General features: G+C 38.0%; 1 pseudogene; it reads right to left on the reverse strand.

The window, feature by feature from the left end:
* Positions 1 to 1,836: 1,836 nt before the first annotated feature.
* LOC130861274 (follitropin subunit beta-like) lies at positions 1,837 to 3,816 on the reverse strand (annotated as a pseudogene).
* Between the last annotated feature and the right edge of the window lie 1,184 nt (positions 3,817 to 5,000).

Below are 5,000 nucleotides of genomic sequence, written 5' to 3' on the forward strand. Positions count from 1 at the left end.
GTGAGAGCAGACATCCTTCTCTTGTTCCTGATCTTGGAGAAAAAGCTTTCAATCTTTCACCACTGAATATGAAGTTAGCTGTGGGTTCATCATATGTGGCTTTTATTATGTTGCACTATCAATACATTCATTCTATACCCAATTTGTTGAGAGGTTTTATCATGAAAGGATGTTGAATTTTGTCAAATGCTTTTTCTGCATCTCCTGAGAAGAAAAATCCTTGATATCGATGTGCTGGAAAGTATATTAGCTCTAGTACTTAACTAGATTCCAAAGGTTATGAGGAAAACTTCCCGTTGAGTCTGAGTTGCAAATAAGACATGCTAAGAGCTTTCTGAGAATAAATCAATTGTAGTGTAGTCTGGGGACTAAGGAGCAGTAGGGATAAATAAAGAAAGTGATGATGCAAGAAATGACAGAAAGTCTATTTTAGGGGAAAAAACACACTAAAATCCAGCAAAATTCTTATTGATACTCCCAAGTGAACAATGAGCACAAGTGATGTTTATAGAGGCATTTAAAAATATATTTCTAGTAATGTTACCACTAATATCATGAAAATACACATGTATGTGTTATAAGCAAGTAGTTCAAGAGCGTGAAAAAATCTAAAGTTGTGCGTTTTGGTAGGTAACATTTTTGATTTTTAGGTATGTTTCAACATTCAGGTAAAAAAAAAGTTAATGTCTTTAAAAGTAATTTAAGTCATGAAGCATTTTCAGTGTGCACCCTTTTGAAAAAATCATTGGGAGAACATGTAGTCAAGCGATAGAGCAAATGTAGAAAGACCCCAGAAAATACAGCTATTCTCTCTAGACTGCCAACTCTTTTTAAGAGAACTATTTCTCTGAAAAGTTAATTGGCAGGTAAGTTAAATGCAGCCTATTAAGTTGCCTAAAGTGCCGTCATGTGGACTTCAAGGTTCTCATCGCAGCAATGGGGGAGATTTCTGGAACAGGTGGCACAGCAGTGAGCGACAGGTGATATGTCTTCTTGCCTGAGGGGGATCTTTGCAGAAGGCTGGAAGTTCTTGATCAGATTTATTTAACTGGCAAAGTACGTAGGGGCTAGCAACTTAGGAAAGGATATTCATTGATGTTGCATTCGAATTTTCAGAGATCCAAATTCATAGTTCTTGTCTTGTCTCTTAATTGAAATTTGAAACAAAAATTAAGATGTGGTATTTAAGTCTGCAAATCATGAATGGTTGCACGGTTTCCCAGCTTACCACCCTCCCACCCTTGCTCCTACCCTCTCAAGTCAACAACTTCTCTGCTGGAAAAGCACAGGCGAGGTGGAACTGTTTCAGCACCTCCATGGATCAGCAATAAAGTGGACAGCCTTGCCTTAGCAGCCCTACCTTCCTGACTCTCCCCTTAATAATGAAGCAATTAGACATAGAGTTAGGTACCTGCTCCATGACACTAAAGCAATACTGGCTCTGCTTTTGCAGGCCATGTATCTTACAGGAGACTGTGTTCCCTTTAGGTCTCTTACTTCATCATCTTGAGACCTCCTTCTCCTAAGTCTAGGTTTTCTCATCTGTAAAATGACAGGGTTGCTCTACAAGACCTCTAAGTTTATTAAAAATGGGAAACAGCTTACAGCCCCTGAATTCAAGTTGAGTGAAACTGACAGAGCCCATACCTAGGAATACAGGGTGAAGTAGTGATAGGCCCCAGCACGCTCCATTCCTGGAGCCCCACCTCTGCAGGGGAGCAGAGATCAGTGGGGTCTCCCACAGTGGTTTGCACCTGGGCGCATTTTAAATACAGACTTCTTGGATGTCTTCGTCCTTCAGGACAAGGGTAGGCAGCTCAAAGGGTCCACTGCTCTTTAGTCTTTCATTTCACTAAAGGAGCGGTAGTTGGGCCCAGGCCTTGCATGGTGCAGTCAGTGCTGTCACTGTCACGCTTGCCACAGTGACACGCAGTGGCTACTGGGTACGTATGCAGGGAGTTTACATGGTGAGCACAGTTAGGCACTTTCACCATCTCATACACCAGCTCCTGAAGGTACACGTTTTCTGGATGTTGAACTTGGCTGGATCCTTGTACACTAGATCCTGAATGATTTAGGAGAGGGAGAGTTAGGTTACAATGTTCTGCAAGATTCTGTTTGGTTTAGTCGATATGAAACAGGGATTTAATACTGCTTACTCTAATATTTGCTCTCAGGAGACCAGCTTCTAGGATCCTTAAGCACAGGAAACTTGACCTCATAAAGGAACTCTTATATTATACCACTTTTCTGAACTGTCCTGGAAGTGTTACAGAAAATATAACTGACTCTTTTCTCTCTATCATGAGAGTACCCACATATTTAATATTTCATAAAACTCTATAAAAACTTTGAATTTGTATGGCATAAAAACATGTAAAGATAAAGGATATCTTTAGAAGATATGATCTTTGCAATTTAAGGATGAATGGTTTGGTTTGGTTTTGTTTTGCTTGTACTTATTAATCTTAAGCTATATTAATGACAGGTAAAAACATAGCACTTGGGTTTAATTGCTTAGAAAAATATTTCCAAGTACTCTTTTCTATGTATATTTAAAAGAGGAGTAAGAGCCATAAGCTAAATTATTGATATTTTGCCTAAAGAGTTTGGGAAATCTCATATTGGATTCTGGATATTCTGTTGTCTTTTAGGTTCTTCTTCGCCACTGCCTTAAATTCTGTACCTTTGCAGGGTTCTTAACCCAAAAGTATATGACACAGTTTTAGTATCAGAACATTTAATTCAGGCCAAATATGTTTCACTGTTCTACTTGCCCAACGAGAAAATAATTGGCTTTGAGGGAGAAAGGGGGCTGCTGGTTAATTCATTTCCCCAGCTGGCCACTGGCTCTGTATCTCACCCAAAGTGCAGTAAGTTGAATTTTATTGATCAATTCATTTAATATCAAAAAAAGTATTTTCATTAAAATGCAGCCACTTTCAATTTCAGTTTGTCTAACTTCTACACAGCCAGCTGCTACAAAAAAATGGCAAAGAAACACTTTCCCCTTTAACTGGTTTATTTTGAAGAAGTTGTGAGAATGTAGACAAATGGTTTAATACCTCTATTCCCTGATTTTCCTAACAACATAAAGAAGGGTGTGGGTTTGCTGATTCATTTTGGTTCTAGTCTACAGGGATTGATTATTCTCAGGCTGCTTGTTGGTATTGTGTTAAAAATGGGCAAATAAAATAAATTTTATAATTGGCTGCTTGCATTTTTTATTTGGCTTTAAAATGAACGTCATTCCTATCCCTGTTGCAGAGGTATGCCTTTTATTATTGCAATTGGCTTTTTAAGACTATTGACAATATTCCATGATGAAATATAAATATGTACTCATGCCCATGGTTATCCCTCAATAGGTAAAGCTAGCAGAAAAATGCTCTTTTAAAATGCAGAGTTGGCACATTACTGAAGCATTCATTTACATCAGCCTGAGCTGTCCCGAATTTGTTTTACCCAAATTAAATCCAAACCCAAACATCTAAATGATATCATGGTAATTTACCTCAATCACAACACAGACAGTGTTGGTTAAAGAACGCGTGGCTGTAATTCAGAAGAGACAAAATATTGACAAAGTGGGAATAAATGAAGCCTGCCTCATCCAGACCCTCAGCACCCTCACTTCCAGCAAAGCAAAGTACCCACCTGGGTGTAGCAGTAGCCTGCACACCACATGGTGTTGATGCTTTTGCAGAAGCCACATTCCTCTTTCTCCACCATGATGGTGATGTTGGTCAGCTTGCAGCAATTGCAGCAGATTGCTGTCCAGCAACAGAAAAGGCAGCAAAACTGGACTGACTTCATCCTGGGCTGGGAAGCAAACAACTAGACATCCAAAGTATTTTAACTGTCGTGGACTTTGATCTAGTCAAACTGAATTGAAATAAACCTGCTCCCCAAACTCCACCATCACATTCATCTTCAGCAAGCACTCTTTGACAAAAGAGAAACAAAGTACAGGTCAGAAATCCTCATATAATTTCTTACGGATTAAAATGTCACAGGGTGTATATCTGAAAAAAACAAAAATACTGATTTGAAAAGATACCTGCACCCCATGTTGGCAATTTACAATTGCCAAGGTATGGAAACAACCTAAGTGTTCATCAACAGATGAATGGATAAAGATGGATACACATACACACACAATTGAATACTACTGAGCCATAAAAAGAATGAAATTTTTCTATTTGCATCAACATGGATGGATTTGGAGGGCCTTATGCTAAATGAAATAAATCAGACAAAGACAAATACTGTGTGATATCACTTATATGTGGGATCTACAAAATAAGACAAACTTGTGAACATAAAAAAGAAATGGACTCACAGATGTAGAGAACAAACAAGTGCTTACCAGTGGGGAGAAGATGGGGGAGGGGCAATATAGGGGTAAGGAAATAAGAGGTACAAACTATTAGGTATAAAATAAGATACAAGGATACAACACAGGAAATACAGCCAATATTTTGTAATAAGTGGAGTATAACCTTTAAAACTTGTGAATCACTATATTGTACACCTGAAACTGACATTATATTGTACAGCAACTATACTTCAATTTAAAAAAATGTCACAGGGGATTGCCTTAATATAAGCATTTATGGGACTTCCCTGGCAGTCCAGTGATTAAGACAACGTACTCCCAGTGCAGGGGACACAGGTAGGATACCTGGTTGGGGAGCTAAGATCTTGCATGGTGCAGCAAAAAATAAATAAATAAATAAATAAAAAGCATTTAAAGCTACAAATTTCCCTGTAAGTGTTGCTTTAGAGTCATCTCAAAATCTTAATTCATGTTGAGTTGTCATTATTCACTTAAATATATTTTCTTATTTCTCTCTTGCTTTCTTCTTCGACCCATGGGGTCATTTGGAAGCATGTTGTTTAATTTCCACATTTGGAGGGATTTTCATGATTTTTTGGTTATTGACTATTTAGTTCCATTGTGTTTAGAAAACATACTTTATGTAATGTCTATCATTTTA

Source organism: Hippopotamus amphibius, chromosome 9, assembly GCF_030028045.1.
Source record: "Hippopotamus amphibius kiboko isolate mHipAmp2 chromosome 9, mHipAmp2.hap2, whole genome shotgun sequence".
NCBI lineage: Eukaryota > Metazoa > Chordata > Mammalia > Artiodactyla > Hippopotamidae > Hippopotamus > Hippopotamus amphibius.